The 19,523-nt window shown below is 40.8% G+C and overlaps 1 protein-coding gene across 6 annotated transcripts in view; it reads left to right on the forward strand.

Moving 5' to 3' along the window:
- The window catches only part of Rgs6 (regulator of G protein signaling 6), a 579,659-nt gene that overhangs the window by 335,676 nt on the left and 224,460 nt on the right, over positions 1-19,523 (forward strand). The window lies entirely within an intron of this gene.

Genomic DNA, 19,523 nt, shown 5'->3' on the forward strand with positions numbered 1-19,523 from the left:
CAGCTGGATCCTTCTCAGAGCTCCCCGAGCTCATATTTACCAACTCCTCATGCCCCACACTGTCAAGGTCAGGCTCCTTCCTGCATCCAGGTTCCTCCATGACATCCTTATGTCAGGCTCCACCCCCTTGTCCTTCCAAGAGGTCAGCTGGCATGACAGAGTGGGCAGTTATCTGTCCTCACATACCCTGTGCCCCACTCCATCATTTCAGCAAAGCTGCGCTTTTTCTCCTCCCACCTAAAGAGATTCTATTAATTCTTCAGGACTGGATTCAAATCCACCTCCTTCACCCCCTGGTAAGAGTTCATTATTCTTTTTCTAAGACTTCTAAAGTACTCCTATTATACAGCATCCCTGTACTTTATAAAGTACTCCTATTATAAAGCATTTCATTCGGCTTTATTTTATGAGTAGTCTGAATGGCTCTTCTCCCCCACTGAATTTAAAGTTTTCAGGGGCTTGGTCTGAGCCTTACTCATCTCTATAACCTCACAGTGCCTAATAGAGTTCTCTGTACAAAGCCAGCATTGGGAAGTGGTTGTTGAATTGAGAATAGCAAGCCAAGCTCTCTATGGAGCTCAAAAGACGAAGCAGATTAGCTTTTCTAAAGATCAGAAGGGCCAGGCTTGCTAAAATCTTGCTCATGGGAAGGGTGCCTTTTAGGATCCTCATCACTTCACCGTATCAGGTTAAAAAATGAACAAGGAAAAAAAAAAGTCGTCAGCATTGTTGAGTCCATCAGTAGTTCCTATCGAATACATTTGTGTACAAGGCAAAGCACTGTGCACAATAGAAAGTCCTCAAAGAAGGGACCATGTTTTTACCTATTCAGATATGGGTTCCATTGTTAACCCTGAAATAGTTACACATAAACTTCTACACACACACACACACACACACACACACACCAATGAGTTTAACCCTGCTGTTATACAGCAAGCTCAAGAGGAAGCCAAGCCTAAGTGACTTGAGCAAGGTAACTAGTCCAACCCACTGCCACTGAGCAGTGCCTTTCAGACTGGCCTCAGCAATCAAAGCCAGAGGCAGAGAACCCTCACACCAAAAGCTGGGTCGCCCATCATCCCCAGTCCGTTGCTCTTCCCTGACATCAAGTGATGACTTTGGCTCTGCCCCGGCATGGAGCATTCATTGCATTGATAAAGTGTATAGTGGAGTCACAAGCAACGCCCTGACACTTCTGTATGGTCACCTCTGTCTGTTGCCTGCTTCGCTCTCCTCTCTTCTGGCACAGTGGTGGGAGTCTGTATTTAGAATGCCACCACAGTTCACTTTCCCTGACCACACACAGAGAGGAGTGATAGCCACATCTCCCCCTGCCAAGGAAGGGCGAGTTTGAACAGGGGGAATGAAGACTGAGCCGAGATGGGTGGAATGATGGCATTAAGAATGGCTGAGGATGCCCATGTGCTTAAAATCACCAGTCTCCACAGACTAGAAGGCTGAGTGGGTCCTGCTCATAAGGCAACCCTTTCTATTCCCTGTGTTCCGAGGACTTACAGTTCCTCTATCTGACTGTTTTAACAGTGCCATCTACAGGCCATTTCCCAAACTACAGCGTCTTCCCAGTTTTGTCCTCCTGTTTCATTCTTTCTTTCTTTCTGCAGGATGGGTCCAACCCAAAGCTTTCTTTATATAAGCAAGATGTTACTTATGTGTGGTTTATTAGGAGCATAAATAGTGAGCCATCCCATTCCTCAGGAAGGGAAGAGTCACCCTCCTGAAAGATTCCAGTAGGAACTGCAAATCTCACCACCTCCTGAACGAGGGTGAAAGGTCAGCACTGCCCTGGCACAGGAACCACATGGACTGTGAGGAGAGGGTGCAGCTTCCAATCCCATCACCTTGCTGACAGCTCTGGGTCTCAGGTGAAGGGCTCTTTCTCTGTATCTTGCAGGATACAGAATTTTTCCCGGTGACATTCTTCCATCTGTCAGAATTTCATCCCTTTTTAACTCCTCTTCTGCAAAAGGAGGGAAGGAAGAAAGGAAGGATTGAGAAAAGAAAAGAGAGAGAGAGAGAGAGAGAGAGAGAAAGAAAGAAACCCCTCTGGGCTTGTCAGTTTCTTTTACTCCACTTCAATAAATTAAATAAAAACCTGTACCCAGCTATATTAGAGAAACATTGTCTGGTTGGATCTACCAGTCAAAACCCCCATCCATCTACCGTGGTTCATTATAAGTCACCATCGCATGAGAATTCAAGAAGACTCACTTTCACCCCTGGTGCGTAGTCATAGACTCTCTGCATAATGTAGATTTACTGAGGCAGCAGAGACAAATGGCCAAGCAGCAGAGGAGGTCTATTTGCAGATACTGAGGACCTGGTGTCCCGTGCTCCTCAACTGGGATGGGACTGGGGTCCTGGTGGGTCCTCCTGGTGAGTTGAAGTGCTGTTTTGGTGTTCTCTCTCCCTTGCTCCCCCTTCTCCCACTTTTCCTCCCCCTCCTTTCTCATAAATAGAAATAGAACCCCATGGGTTCTTGGAGTTAATAGGATCCCATGGCATTGCATTTATAAGTCAGGGCTGAGAAGTGGCCTGCACTGCCCCTTCGTTCCCAGCACTTGGCATTGCCTGTTGTGTACCCAGGGATGGCTTGTTTCATTATTTGGAAGTATGGACCTGAAGAAAATGCATACTAGACACGGCGAGCCATGGTCAGGGAACCTTTTCTGTAAAGGCCAATGGTAAATATTTCCAGTGTTGTGGGCCATGTGGTCCCTGTCACAACTACTCGCTTTGGCTCTTGTAGCACCAAAGAAGCCACAGACGTTGGTAAACCAATGGGGGCAGCTGGGTTCCAGTCAGTTTATCCAGAGGAGGAGCAGGTGACAGGCTGGTCGGGGTCCCTGAGGCCCTTGATGGCCATTTTAGTCAGCTTTTTCGTTGCTGTGACTAAAACCACCCGACCAGAACAATTTTCAAGGAGGAAAAGTTTATTCAGGGGCTCACAGTCTGAAGTCTCCATCCATAGAAGGCTGGCTCCGTTCCTCAGGGCTCGAGATGATGGTGGGAAAGTGTGGTGAGGGAAGCAGCTCACATCAAGTGATCAGGAAGCAGAGAGACTCCACGCATCAGGTACAAATAAATACCCAAAGCCACGTCCCAATGCCCACCTCCTCCAGCCACACCCCACCACTTCAGTTACCACACAGTTAATCCCATCAGGGGATTAATCACTGATTGGGTTAGGACTCTCACAACCCAATCATTTCTCCTCTGAACCCTCTTGCATTGTCTCACACGTGAGTTTTGGTGAATACCTCACATCCAAACCACAATTGCCAACCCCTGCATTAAGCTACTGCAGAGCTGCTAGGGACAGAGATGTAAGCTATGGCTTGTGGGACACTGCCCAACCAAGGGTATAAGTGGGACCTAAAAGGTGACTCATGCTCAGCGTTTCCACCCCTCCTCCCATGAGGGGCACTTGGAACTCACCCAGAAGTCCCGTCTGCTCTCATGTGTGTCTGGCCAGAAAAATCACCTTCATAATGTTTTAGGGTTCTCTAGAGAAATCACACACACACATAGTAGCTTCCCTTATCCAAGACCCCAGGAGATGCCTAAAACCACAGATAATACCAAACATTATATGTACTATGTTTTTTTCCTAAACATATATGTCTCATAAAGTTTAATTTACAAATGAAGCCAGTAGGAGGTTCTTTAAAAACAACAACAACAACAAGGGATTAAACCCAGAGGTGCTTTACCACTGAGCCACATCCCCAGCCCTTTTAATATTTTATTTAGATACTGGGTCTCACTGAGTTAGTTAGGGCCTCAATATGTTGCTGAGGCTGAATTTGAACTCATAATCCTCCTGCCTCAGCCTCCCCAGATGCTGGGATTACAGGTGTGTACCACTGTGCCCAGCCCATAGTAGGCAATTACCATCAATAATTAATGATAAAATAGAACAATTATAACAATATGATACAGTAAGTTAAATATGTGAATGTCATCTCTCCCTCTCTCTCTCTCTCACTCTCTCTCTCTCCCCCTCCCTCCCTCCCTCTCTCCCCCTCTCAAAATACCCTGTTGTACTATACTCACTCCTCTTTTTCTTATGATGAGGCGAGATAATATAAGGCCTCAGCTATGGGACAAAGCAGGGTGAATGACAAAGCACTTATCCTGCACTGTGGCCATAACTTCTACAGTCTGAAGTGTGACAGCAAGGCTAGAATGAATTTCTTTTTCCTTCTTCACAATTTCACAGAAGGTTCCTTCCTACCACAGGTATTAGCAGACTCAGCAAATGATTTTTTTTTCTTTCTCATTAAGCCAAGAACTTTCTCACCTTTTCATTCAAAGAAAGCACTTTACAGCTTCTCTTTGGCAATCTGAATAGCATCACTGGCAATCTGAATTGCCAGCATCTCATACTTTGAGCCCAGTATTAAAAAGAGGGGTTACACGAACACAAACATTGTGATACCACCACAGTCGATCTTACAACCAAGAGGGCTATAGAGGACTAACAGGTGGGTAGTATATACAGCATGGACACACTGAATAAAAGGATGGTTCACAATCCCCGGTAGGATGGAGCAGAGAAGTGTAAAATTTCACCAGATTACTCAAATGGCATGCATCTAAAACTTATGAGTTGTTTATTTTGAGAATTTTTCTTGTAATATTTTTGTTCTGTGGTTTACCATGGAGTAATTGAAAACACAGAAATCAAAATCATAGATAAGGGGGGTAATTTCTGTGTGTGTGTGTTTACAAACATATGTAAATCATCTTCTGTACATAAGGCATGATATATAAATAGGTGTACATCTTATTTTTTTATTTGTTTTAATTAGTTACACATGACAGTGCAATGATCTTGACATATCATACATTTGAATCAGACAGGATATAATTTCTCATTTTTCTGAGTGTAGATGTACATCTTATTATCATGTATGTGATATATGTACACACACATTGTGTGTGTGTGTGTGTGTGTGTGTGTGTAAAGAAAAATTTATTGTAAAGCACTGGCTCATGCAGTTATGGAGGCTGTGACAAATCCCCAAATCTGCAATGTCAGTCTTCAAGCTGGAGACTTATGACAACTGATGGTGTAGATCTAGTCTGAATCTGAAGGCTAAGGAGAGCCAATACTTCAATTCCAGTCCAAATGTCAGCAGGCTCAAGACCCAAGAAGAGCTCAAATTTCAGCTTGAGTTGGAAGAAAAGAAAAATTCCCCTTACTCTTGGGAAGGTTAGCTTTTTCATTATATTCCAGCCTTTAACAGATTGAATGGGTTCTACCCACTTTCAGGAGTAAAATCTGCTCTGCTCAGCCCATCAGTTTAATGTTAATATCACCCAGAAACATATTCACAGATGCACCTAGAATATTTGACCACATATGTAGGCACCTTGTAGCCCATTCAAGTTGAAACATAAATTTAACTATTACACATCATTTGCAAAATGATGCCAATGGGAAGATGCCGCAGTCTGGCTGGGCACAAAATCACGAGCCACCACACACCTTGTAGATTCAAACAGCAACTCTTTATTCTCGAACTCACACCGGCACTCTACACACATTCTGGGGGAAATCCACGTTCTCCGCCCAATTCACGTTCTGGGCGAAATCCCAAATACTCTCTCTGAATCCCACGAGAACTCAACGGGAACTCAAGGAGCGGGTGCGCCTGAGGCAGCAGGATACGCCCTATTCCCAGCAGGGTACACCTTAAACCTGGAACCGCCCTAAACCCGGATTGTCCTAAACCGGGAACGCCCTAAACCCCTATCCGCCCTAAACCTGGAGCAAGGTCACCTTACATGCAATGACACTGCAAATGACCTGGGTCATGCCATGCGTCATTCTTACTTAGCAATGGCCCTCAGCAGGAAGAGAGTAATTAAAAATAAAAAGAAGACCAGTAGTGTTTGTTCTCATGTGAGTGAAATAATACATCAGCTATGTATTTAAAGATCTTGACAGAAGTTTTTTCAGTTATTTGTTTCTATTGAGGTATATTTACATATTATGAAATGCATTGATTTTAAGTGCATGGTTTCATAGTTGTTCACAAATGTACATACTTGTGTAACCCACAGCTCTATTAAAATCTACATTTCTGTTGACCCAGAAAATTCTTCCATGACTCATCCCAATAAATCCCTTCCCACCCAGAAGCAACCACAAATTCTATTCTAGAATCTTGTATAAATGTAATCATATCATGTTTACTGTTTTGTTTCTGGTTTCTTTAACTTAGCCCAATATTTTGGACATTCACCCATGTTGCAGCATATTTCAATACTATGTTCCTTTTCATGCCTGAATAGTGTTCCACTGAATGAATAAATATGCCACCATTTATTCATTCTCCTGTTGATGGATACCTGGACTATTTCCAGTATTTAGCTAGTATGAAAATGTTGTCATGAAAATTCTTGTTCCAGGCCTTTTGTGGGCATATGTATTTATTTCTTTAGGATAAATACCAAGAATAGGTTTGTTGAATGATCAGGGCAATGTATTCTTTAGCAAACAAACCATCAAAGGTTTTTCCAAGATGATTATCCAGTGTACATACCCTTGCAATATATGAGCAAGCTGGTTGTTCCATATCCTTGTCACCACTTGATATAATAAGCCTTTTAAATCTCAAGCATTTTAGTGGGTATGTGGTCCTTATCTTATTGAGTTTTGCTTTTTTAAGGGTGTGTGTGTGTGTAGTGTGTGTGTGTGTGTGTGTGTGTGTGTGTGTAGATATATTTAGTTGTTGTTTGACCTTTATTTTATTTATTTGTACATGGTGCTGAGAAGCAAACCCAGTGCCTCACACATGCTAGGCAAGTGTATTGAGCCACAACCCCAGCAGCTCATTGAGGTTTTAATTTGCATTTCACTATGGCTGATGATATTTACCTTTTCAAGTACTCCATAGCCATCTCTCTATATTTTGTGAAAAGTCCAAATTCTTAAATGTTAAGATTTCCTTATATATTCTGGACACAAGTTCTTTGTAAGCTAAGTCTGGCAAATATTTCTTCCAATTTGTGATTTAATTTATTGTGAATGTATCTGATAAGCACTTTTAGATTTTGAAGTTCAATTTATGAATATTTTTCTTTTATGGCTATTGCCCTCTATGTTTAAAGAAATCTTATCCTCCCCAGTCTCAAAGACGTTCTCATATTTTCTTCTAACAGTTTTATACATTTAGCTTATACATTTATATCTATAATTCCTCTTTGAATTAATTTTTCATATGTGATATGAGTCAAGACTCAAGTTCTTTTCTTTTTGCATATAGATACCTAGTTGTTCTAGTTCCATTTGTTGAAAAGACTTCCCTTTCTCCGTGGAATTGCTTTGACACCATGGTTGAAATTGATTTGTCCATGTGTATGTGATTCTATTTTGCAATTTTCAATTTTTTTCTATTGTATTTCTCCTTCCTTTTAGAAACACCGCACTCTTGACATCTGTAGCTTCACAGGTAATCTTGAAATCAAGCAGAGTAAGTTTTCCAACTTTGGTCTCCAATCTCTGGAACATTTTGGCTATTTCAGGTCCTTTGTAATTCTGTATACATTTTAGAATCAACTTATCAATTTCCACAAAACCTTTTCTGACATTTTAATTGGGATCTATAGAGTTTTTAGATAAATCTTGGAGGAAGCAATATCTTAATAATATCGAGTTTTTCAGTTTTTGAACATGGTATATCTCTGCTTATCAAAGTCTCATTGAACTTCTCTCTGTAGTGTTTTATATTTTCAGAATACAAGTCTTATACATCTTCATTAAATATATTTCTGAGTACTTAATGTTTGGGGGATACTATTATGAATAGTACTTTTTGATGTTTCTTTGGTTTTTTTACTTTAGAAGCTTTTTTACAAGATTATCTTGATAAAAATTTCTCCGATAACTTCCCTTATTTCCTCCTGTTTGTTGACATCTTTAGTTGTGTATAGCTTTGTAAAATATACTTTAAAGTATTGCATATTTACCTTTTCCAGTTCTATATTGTAGACTATTTTATAGCTGACATTAGTCAGATACTGAATATGGTGGAGTAAAATTTTAATTTACGAGATAGGGTACTACAATGAGAGAATTTTTTCTTAACAGAACGTTTTTCATTATGAATAATTTTTCATTTGCTTTTTCTGAATCTCTTTAGATGACCATATATTTTTTCTTCTTTTACTCTATTAATATGTTGAATCATATTGACTGATCATAAAATATTAAGCAAACTTCTATTCGTAAGCTCATTAGCTTACAATATATCATTCTTTTTATGTATTGATCCATTTTATTTCTTAATATCTTACTACTGATTTTGGGGTCAGTGTTTATGGGGGATCCCACTGGTCATAAATGTTCTGTTCTTTTAATAACCGTTTATTTTGGCATCCAGCTAATACTGGCCTTACAAAATAAGTTGAGAAATGTTTCCTTCTCTGTTTGTGAAAAATTCATGGAGGATTTTACTGTTTTCTTCCTTAGAAGGTTAGTAGAATTTGCCAGTGAACCCATCTACTCTGAAAGTATTCTTTGTGGAAAGTTTATAATTATTAATTCAATTGTTTTCATTGATATGAGGCCATTTAATTTTTCTACTTCCTCTGGAGTAATTTGATATTTTTGTCTTTGAAGGAATTTGTTCATTTTGTGTATGTTGCTTAATTCATTGACATAAATTTGTTCATAAAATTTCTGTAAAACCTTTTATTCTATTTTATATATGTTTTTTTGGTCATATCATTATTGAGCTAATAATTCCCATACCATAAAATTTATCCATTTAACTTATATAATTCAGTGGCTGTTTGGTATATTCAGTTATACAACCATCATCACAATCTTAGAATATTTTTATCCCTGCAACAAGAAACCATTGTACCTGTCTCCTCCCCTTTATCCATTTCTCCAGCCCTACATTATTAGCACTCATTCACTCTCTCCCTGCAGATTTGCCTCCTCTGGATTTTTTTATATAAATGAAGTCACATAATATGTGGTCTTTGGTGACTGGCTTCTTTCATTTGGTATAATATTTTCCAGGTTCAAATGTTTCTGAGAATATTCAGATACAAGTTTTTTGTTGTCATTGTTTTGTTTTTCAAAATAGGTTCTTGCTTTCGTTTCTCTTGGGGAGATATATATATGAAATTGCTGAGACTTAAGGTAACTCTATGCCTAAACTTTGGAGGGACTATTATACTGTTTTCCAAAACAACTGCCCCATTTTGCATTCACACCAGGAATGTATGACCTTTGCTAATTTTTCTTAGCCTTTTTTTTTAATTATTATAATCATTTTAATAGGTGTGAGGTAGAATCTCATAGTGGTTTTGATTTGCATTTCTCAGACAGCTAGTGATGCCAAGTTTGTTGATCATTGTGTATATCTTCTTTGGAGAAACACCTATCCAGCCTTATTACCCTTTTAATGACTGTAAATCCATGGCAATGTCCCTTCTTACTTCCCCAGTATCAGTAATTCTTTTTTAATTAATTAGTCTAAATAGAAATTTATCAATTTTATCAACCTTTTTAAAGTACCAGTTCTGGATTTTAATGATTTGTCTCTACTTGTAAATTTTCTATTTGCCGCATTCCTCCTCTATACCATTTTCTTTCTTCTCTTACTCTGAGTTTAATTGGCTCATTAGGTCATTTCAGTCAATAATCTTCTACTCTAAGAAGCTAGCTTTCTCTAGCAATCTATCCTAGCCAATATACCAGGTGAACTTAAAAGAGTGTTCAATGCATTGATCATGTTTTTCAGGTATTCTTGTCTTCTTTATTTTTTTTCTAATGCTATCAATTGATTTAAAAAAGTACTTTAGCATAAATTTTATTCTATTCCCACAAAACTGGGAGCAGATATACTTCATTCAATGTACTGATGAAAAAAATAAACCCCGAGGCTCAGAAAGGTTGATTGGGGGTCTGAAATGAACCTAGATATGAAGGTGAGGTAGACTCTCAGTTTGGACTAGAAGAATCTGCAGACAGGAAGCAGGTGGAAGGAAGACAGCACAGTTTATCTGCAGACCTCTTTGTTCCAATACAGCACGAACGTTCTGTCTTGTCACTACAGGATAAAATATATCTGGGGGAAAGCAGGGAGTTTGGGGTCTACTTGTTATGCCTCTGGATTTCTGGGGTCTAACTTCGGCTGTTGACTAATATGGTTCAAGCAGCTTCAGGGAATGGGGTGTCAGAGATAGCAAAGTGACAGAGCCAAGATTGGAACCTAAGAAAAATGGCTACAGTGCCACCGCTTCCAAGCAATAAAGAGTGAACATAGTTACAAAACTTGGGGGTAAGATAGAAAGCGCAATGGAGAAGTTGGGACTCAGGAGCGGACGTGTGGTTTGGTGATAGGATGTGTGCTTAGTATATGTGAGGCCCTGGGTTCAATCCTCGGCTCTCCTCCTGGCCACCCCAGAAGGAGAAAGGCAAACTCAAGACAAATTCTTACCACTAATCTTTTTTCCTACCCAACGTTTATCAAATTTTTAAAGCTCATTCTTCTTTTGGAAGAATGAAAAACCCAAGCCTCAACTGATCCTGAACACACACATACATACACACACACACACACACACACACACACGATGTGCTACCCTAGTCCAACCCACCCTTAGTTTCTGGGGTATGGCCTTGTAAGGCCAATTTAATCTCTCCTCTTCCTACTTTCTCCAGTTACATACCCCTATGTTATGAATCACCTGATTTATGTAAATTAAAAATACCACTTTCCATCATATCCCTCTGTGACTTTCTAACTCCACCAGCTAATTCAATAAAGGCTTATTTTTAAGAACTATAAATTGCATATTTATTCATGGGTATTTGCACATAATACAATATATTTCCCAGCAAAAGTTGGCACCTTTCCATCCCACTACCCAATCCACCAGTTTCCTTTCTTACACAAATCCATCACGGTCAGATTGTGTGTGTGTGTGTGTGTGTGTGTGTGTATCTGTGTTTCTCATTCCAGAGATATTCTATGCATCATACAGGTATAGCAGCATAAGTATGCTGCTTTTATCCAAAACAAACATACCATGTACAGTGTTCTGTACCTCCTCTTCATTTACTAAGAAGTCATTTCTGTATGATAAAATTTCATGTGCCACCTTGACTTTTTTGAGCCCCAAAGGCCCAACCATGAGTTCCTTCCCATAAGCTAGGAAAACACTGTACCACTATATCCTCAGTTAATCCCCCTACTTTGGCCATGTATGCTCCTTCTCCCACTGACCCAGTATGGAAGGATCTCTTGGATAGATTCTCTGTCAGACAGACCCTACCCAGTCCTTGACCTAGCACATTCCACCTCCCTGCCAACCCATTGAAGTCATTCAAACAAGCCAACCACATCCTCCTGTAGGATCCAGGGACATCTCACCATCTTGTTGCTACTAAGCCTCCCAGCTTCTAGATAGTTTGCTCTATTCTGGAGTATATCCCCCATAGGACCCTGAATGGTGTCCAGAGTCCTTCTCAGGCTGCAAGGATATTGACTAATACAATGGTGTCCATCTGATTTATCTAGTGCCATATGTTCAGCTATCTTCTATTTAGGGAAAGGGATCCTTCCTTCACCAACTGGGCAAATAGGAGGCAATTAGAATAATTCCACATGAGTCCAGGGAGCAAGACCTTATTCTCTTTAACGGTTACCCAGAATTTTATAGTACAAATACCAACTCATCTTCCTTCTTCCCCATTAGTAGACATTTGGCTTCCGCTCTTTAGTCCCCCAACCCTGGTTTTGTGCATTTTCCTGACCAATAGTAATCTCCATCTGAAGACATAAACTCTAATGAGTTGGAAATATGGATCCAACTCATAAGAGTTTATTTAAGTTTTGATAAACATTGCCACATTGCTGCCCATGGAATGTTCCAATCTAAACTCTCCCAGGCTGTGTGACAACCTGTGTCCCGACATCCTCACCAACCCTGGATCATCAAATTTTTGATCTTGTCCAAGAAGCTAGGTTAAAAAAGTGTCAAGTCCCCATGGTTCTAGTTGGCATTCTTCTTAGAAGTAGGATCAGTCTCTTTTCACGGGCTTAAGAGTCATTTGTATTTCCAGCCTTTTCCTTATTGACTTGAGGATGCTTTTCCTATCTTAAGTAAATCAGCCCTTTTTCCATGCTGTATGGGGTTGGAACTTGGTGTTTATCATTTGCATTTATTCATAGTAGGTTTTGCTGCCCAGATTTTTATTTTATTTTGTGCTGTCAAGTTTATCTTCTTTCATGGAGTCTGGGTTTTGAGTTATATACAGAGGGATCTTTTCTCTTCTGTAATTGTATAAAGAAACTCTCCTGTTGTTTTTGACTGGATTTTAATGATTTAATATTTTCGTTTAAATCTTTGATTCATCTGGAATTTATACTGATACAAGGTATGAGATAAAGATCACAAACTTTGTGTTTTTAGTTGATTATCTATTTGAGAATAATTCATCTTTTCTCTGCTAACATGCGATGTCATCTTTATCAAATATTAACAGATACTTTTTTGATCTCCATTCTTTTCCAGGTTCTTTCTCAGGAACTAACATGAGAACTAATAATCATCTCATAATTAAGATTTACTTAAAATATTTTAATAAGTATCCTTTTTTCTTATTCTTGCTTATTTTGCTTGTCAAATGAACTTTAGAATCATCTCATCTGCAATGCCATGAAAAAATTCTGTTTCTATTTTGGGGTTATTGCAAATTTTTATAATAAATTAAGGAGAATTGAATCTTTAAAATACTGAAGCTTTCCAACCAAAGAATGTGATATACATTTTATTTCTTTAAAAGAGTTTATGACCCTGAATGATACTCTAAAGTTCACTCTATACAAATTTCACACATATCTCATTGCATATATTCCTACATATTGATATCGTATTCTTTTCTTCCTTGAGATTTCCTAACATTGCAATTTCCACATGTGCAGACTGCTGATTTCTAGAGAGGGGCTTCCTTTACCCATCTAATGGAATATGTTATTATTCATAGTAGTTTTTCTGGGTGTACAATCATCATCTCTAAATATGATCATTTTGCTTTCTCATTTTCTACGTTATAGTCCTTATTTAGACCTTGATTGTTTGAGGTTCACCTTCAGAGCGACACCAAGTAAAGGATGAAGGATGTCTTTATCTTATTCTTGACTTTGGCAGGAATGCTTTTGTGGTTTCTCAACACCAAATATGAATTGAATATCTACTGTGTTCCAGGTACCAGGATATGGCCAATCCAGCTGTCATGTAGACCCCAAACTCAAATCCACTTTCTTTAAAAGTTCCATCTGATCTTCCAATGAAAGTTGACTCCACCTCTTCTGAAGTTTATAGTTCCTCCCATGTCCCTTTCTGCTTCTTTCCCTGTTTTCGAGTTGTTATATGAACTATACTTGTCTCAAAGAGTCTCTTGACAGGTATGGTGGCACACACCTATAATCCCAGCGGCTTAAGAGGCTAAGGCAGGAGGATCACAAGTTCAAAGCCAGCCTTAGTAAAAGCGAGAAGCTAAGCAATTCAATGAGACCGTGTCTCTAAATAAAATACAAAATAGGGCGGGGGATGTGGCTCAGTGATTGAGTGCCCCTGAGTTCAATCCCTGGTATTTCCCCCCGCCAAAAAAAAAAAAAAGAGGAGTCCCTTAAAATTCTCTTAATTTCAGAGAAGGCAGGCAGGATCTTTGCCTAATCATTCAGCCATGCTCAGAATTCTGCCTGGCACACAGAAAATGTTCAACATGCTACTACTTAACTATTAATTAATTAATTAATATGAAGATCTGTCAAATCCACCCAAATAAACTCCAAGAAAACATCTGCTCAAATAAAACACGGATTCTCATACAAAGTTCTCATTAGCATGAATAATAAATACAAAGCCAATAAAGTGCCCACCTCTGCAGACTCACATTCAGCACTAGCCAAAAAGCGAGGGTGTGACATTTACCTCTGACTTGTTGCCAAGGGAATAAGATGGAAAGGGAAAAAGCCATTCTCATCAGAACCTGTGAACCTTGAGCAGTTCTCGAAATCTAGATGAGATAATATAAATCATTAAGCCATTTCATGCCTTTTAGATTTAACGTCAGATCCTTTTTCTCTCCAAAGCCTTTCTCAACAAGGATAATAGAGTGAGTGACCTCAGTATCAAAGTTTGATTTCTGCCCAATGTGCAATTGGCTTTACCTAGCGTGGCAGGTCCTCTTGATTTTAAATTCTGCGGGGACACGAGACTAAATCAATCAGGGTCACTCCTAGTGAATTGGGGCTGACTAAATAAAGACACAGACACAGAGAGTAGCTTTTCTTTGGGTTCAGTGTCCGCTTCTCAGCCACAGCTCCCACAAGGCGGGCAAGGCAGGCAAGAAAGAGGAGTACCCCTCGAATCCGGGTTTTACTGGGGAGCAGCCATTCAAATGAGGCAAGGGGTCAGGGTTACAACAAACAAGTGGGTGTAATCCAACCCCATCGGGTGACACCCAGAACTGCACCTCTTTATCCAAGTGGAGATAAAGTCCAAATTGTATTGCAGGGTGCAATATCTGTTCAGTGCCTCTTTACTCAGGACTCCAAGGTGTGTACATAGCTCCTGTTCAGAGCGGCTCCTGACAAAATTCCTATTTTTAGCTTCTCTATATATTGTGTTTTGTGTTCCCCGGTTTCCCACCCCTTCGCACCAGAGATTCATTCACATACACCCTTTCAAGTCTGCATCCAAATGCTTACAGCAGAACTGGTGCTGCTCCTGGTGGGAACCTGTCATCAGCGGCTACCACCTCCCTCCCTGCATCCTCAGAGGCCAGAGTTAGGGTGCAGGACAGGGAAGTGTCTTGCCTCCTTAGGTAGTTTGTATATTTGCTTTGGGTTTAGGAAAGTTCCCTTATCCGAGCCCTCAGGCGATCTTGTGAACTTTGGTTTGCTTACTTGATAAATATGGTTTTATTATGAATTCATGCATTTGAAAGAACACGGGCATTGAAAACAGCAGCAAATCCTTTTTAAGCTCTATGCTCTTTCAAAGAGGTTCTTTCGTACTCAAAAAAAAAAAAATCACCAGTGATGATGGCAACAGACTGACCCCTCAAATCTCTGGCCATAACCAGAAGAGGAGAGAATACATGTGGGTAGGCCAGGGGGATTGTCATTCCCATGATCCACCAAAATTGCATCACCAGTATTAAGCCCCAAGGACATCTCTGTGGGTAGAGACATATTGAGGGTCCTGTGGCTGATAATTTGTCCCAACCTGTCCGCATTCTCTCTTCCTGAGTTTGTGGGTGCACAGCTCCCTGTGCCAGCTCCTGGGGGAACAGCTCTTCTCTGCTCTCAGCCCTTTCCTCTCTGCCAGGTCTTCATGGCATGGCATCTTAGTCATCCATTATTGATGACACTTTGGTGGCACCTTCTTCACTCCAGTGTCCCTAAGCTCTTGCACACCACTGAGCAGAGGCAGGTGCAGAATCTAGCAGGGGTCCAGGATTGATGCTCCAAGGCTGGCAGAGAGGATGCCTGGCACCAGGGTGGAGTGGCGGCAGCGGCGGCGGCATAGCCCATCTTTGGGGAGGATTTGTGTCTCTGTCTCTAGGAGGCAAAAGGTTAAACTGTTCATCTTTAGAGACCCCCCTGGGTATCAAAATGCTGAGTTTGGGCTTCCTGGTGTGAGCTGATTCCTGGACTCTTGACCTTTAGCCCCACACATCAGCTGCCCATTCCTTAGACTGGTTTTCTTTGTTTTCCGTTTAGTGGAGAGGAGTGGGGCTCATGTGTGCAGTTAGCTTAGTTACTAGGAATGAGCAGTGGACAAAAAGAAAGGGATTCTCTCTGTTCCCCTACTTCTTATTCAACCAAGTCTTGGCTAGATGCAACTGGGTGAATAATTTGCATGGGATGCCCTTTGTGAACACAGACTCTGCTTGTGAATTCTGCAGAGAAGGCTGGAGTCGCACCATGGGGACACTGGCTACCTTCACATCTGTATGCATAATTTACACACACAGAGCTCATCCAGGGCCAGGCTCCGTGAGCCTTCCCAAGACACAGGCTGCTGCCCAGGAAAGGTTAACAATTCAGACCCTCGCCTCCTGCGTCCACCCCACTGAGACTGACTCAGAAATCCTATCTGAGGATTCAGGATTCTTGGGTACTAGGATCATGTTAGAAAAAGACAATCAGACACCTACTTGACAGTTCCTAGGATCTGTAGTAGGCAATCTTCTTGCCAGAAGGAGGAAGTGGGATCCTGCTGTGTCTCAGCCACCTGGCACCCCTGTTCCGGGAGTTATTCTAGAAGTAAGGAAGTGATTTGTGCACTCTAGCTAGGGAGCACAGGGAGAAAGGAAGACAGTCTTTTTTAATCCTGATCTCCTTCCTGCAAGAGACAAAGGACTCATAGCTTGCTCTGAATCCTATCACAAAAGGAACAGCCCTTTGCTCTACAAAATATTTTAATGAGAGCAAAACAGAGACTAAGAGCCTCGTGGACAACTGGTCCTAACTCTTTCAAATCTTCAAAGGCCTTGAATAACCTCCATTATGTGACTATGTGATTTTTATCACACAACCTCAGACTCTTACATTTTTTAAATAATTCACCAGCAAGAATCAATGTCAGAACTAAATGCTAATAAGATTTGGCCTGAGAGAGTTAACATGGGAAGATTGTTAATGTTTAATGCACTCACATCAAAGTGGGATAATCCTGCTACTGAAGGTCAAGAGAGCCCTTGGAAAAATTAAAAAAAAAAACAATAGGGAGAAAATATTATTGTATCTGTTCTCTTTTTCCCATGCAGATGAATCTAACATTAAACTTATTATACACAAGCCCAGGATACACATGTCCTGGTGATCTGGCAGTTTCCCTTGTATTGTTAGTGGGGTTTGTCTCCTCCTTGTTTCTGTGATAATGATGAAAAGCACTTCTGGTCTACCTCACATCTTCAAAGAGCTCCATTCCCTGTCACTCAAGACCACTGTTGGGCTTTATTACAGTTGTCGATATGCAAAAGTCAATTTGCATCCAAAATTCTGGTTTGGTTTTAGAGTAGTGACAGCAGGGAGTTGTCACTTGTGATGAGCAAAGGAAGAATGACCTTCAGTGATGCAGGAGGAAATGGCAAGGAGTTCTGCTCCCCTCTCCCTTGCTAAATCAAAAGATGACAAGAGTCGAGATTCATTTCTTCATTTACTTTAGGCAGCAAGCTGAGGAGGTCCAGCAGAAAGCTCTGGCCCTAGGATTTCCAGTAATTGAAAGAGAAATAACTTCTCAAGTAGCATGCAATGCCCATAAAAGGGCGCTGGCAGCCAGGGGCAGCCTGAAGTTCCTGAGCTGACTTTGTTCACACTGTGTAGAGTGGCCGCAGGGGCGTTGTGCACTCTGGTGTTCAGAATTAAACATCCTACACAATTTTATAGAGTTTCTTAGTTTGGCTGGTTACTTTTTGTTTTTGTTTTTGTTTTGTTTTGTTTTTGGTACCCACCCCTAATTCTCCCTGGCAGATATTATTTCATAGCTTGGAGATGAAGAGATGGAGATCTCCACTGAGCACTCTGGACCATATTCTCTCTCATGCAGTCATATTGATCATTTTGCCAAGAAACATTAGTAAAGAAAGCCGTAAAGTAGCCAAATGAATTGTGGGCTTTTATGTGTTTGGCCTTTTCGTATTTTTGTGTTTTAGAAAGAGAAGAATCCATCTAAGATGGAAAGGCCAGGCTCTGGTGTTAGCTCAGCTACTGGCTTAATGGGTTCCTTCATGCAGGGGGCTGGATCTTTCTGGGAAAGAATTTCTTTATCTGTCAAATGGAGCTAATGATACCTGCCCCCACCAACTGGTAGCAAGTAGCCAGAGTGAAGCGCTGTCACTAATGTGAGCGAGAAGGTTGTCAAGAGTGTTCAGGTGGCACTTCCTCATGGGTCCAAGGAGGTCCTACTCACGGCACATGAGTAGCCCCCAGTAGAGGGCAGCTGGAAGACCCCTCAGCAGGGGTGTTCCCCCCAAGCCTTTCCATCACCCCTGTCCCCGACAAAGTAGGGGATCCTAAAGAGTCTCAAAACTCACCAGTCCTTCTGGTATTCTTTGATTTGAAGGCCCTACCTTTTTGGAGGCTTGTACTCCTGCTTTCTAGAGGTTCTCAGAGATCAGCCGGGAGAAACTTGCATTTTAGCACAGAAGGAACTTGCCATTGGAATGACCTTGGAGCTAAAGTGCCGGAGTTTTCAGGGTAGCTCTGCCCCTTCCTTTGCAGGTGTGCTCTCTCCCGCAGGCTTCCTCAGTACCTCGTGCCTCAGTTTCTTCACTCCGGGGTAGCATTAAACCATCTCCCTCCCAGGAGAGTTCATGTGTTGAAATGACACAAATGCCACCATCAGGAAAGGCTCCCTTATTTAGGCAGGGCCAGGTGCAGAATGGAGACTCAGGGCCCCTGGTTCAGACATCATGAAGGATTGCAGGATGGCAAGAGCAGGGCGGTAACCCAGCCGGGAGCCCCTGTTGAGGGCCACAGTGGAGTCAGGATGATGCATGGCATTTTTCCAGAAGAGAATGGTTGAGAGGTGACACCAGCGAGCCATTGAGATGATGATGGTTATGTTAAGCTGTGTATTCAATTGTATATAGACCCCTTCTGTCCACCTTGGGCACCAGCTGCTTTGGAGTGCTCAATCGGGGATTCCTCAATTGTCTGCTTTGCCAAAAACCTGGTATGTTTTAATTGTAGATATTAAAGATTGTTTTTTTTCAATTCCAATTCATCCTGAGGATAGTCCACGTTTTGCATTTACTGTCCCTGCACTGAATCATGAAGGTCCTGATGAGAGATATGAATGGAAAGTACTCCCTCAAGGGATGGCCAACAGTCCAACTATGTGTCAAATTTATGTTAACAAAGCAATCCAGCCACTTAGAAATCAAAATCCTGAACTACAAATATTTCACTATATGGATGATGTGTTATTAGCACACAAAGATAAAAATACATTGCTAGAATGTTATGCCACACTTACAAACTTATTAAAAAATTATAATCTAGAGATAGCAATAGATAAAGTACAATTAAATTTTCCAATTAATTATTTAGGAGTTCTATTATCCTCAACCATGGTCCGTGTCCACCAAAAATTCAAATACGAGTAGATCAACTCAAATCACTTAATGACTTTCAAAAGTTATTGGGAGACATAAATTGGATAAGGCCTTATCTAGGCATACCAACAGGAGAGTTGGGACCTTTATTTGATATCCTAAAAGGTCCATCAGATCCAAATTCACCCCGCATGTTAAAACCTGAAGCAAGAAAGACATTAAAAATCATTGAAACTTATATGGAAAATATGTATTTGGATAGAATTGATATAAGTTTGCCTTTATTATTTATTGTACTACCAACAAAAAATATTCCTACAGGAGTATTTTGGCAAGAAGGTCCATTATTATGGATACATTTATCTTATTCTCCTAACACTATTCTTACTAGGTATCC

This window comes from Marmota marmota, unplaced genomic scaffold (assembly GCF_001458135.2).
Source record: "Marmota marmota marmota unplaced genomic scaffold, marMar, whole genome shotgun sequence".
NCBI lineage: Eukaryota > Metazoa > Chordata > Mammalia > Rodentia > Sciuridae > Marmota > Marmota marmota.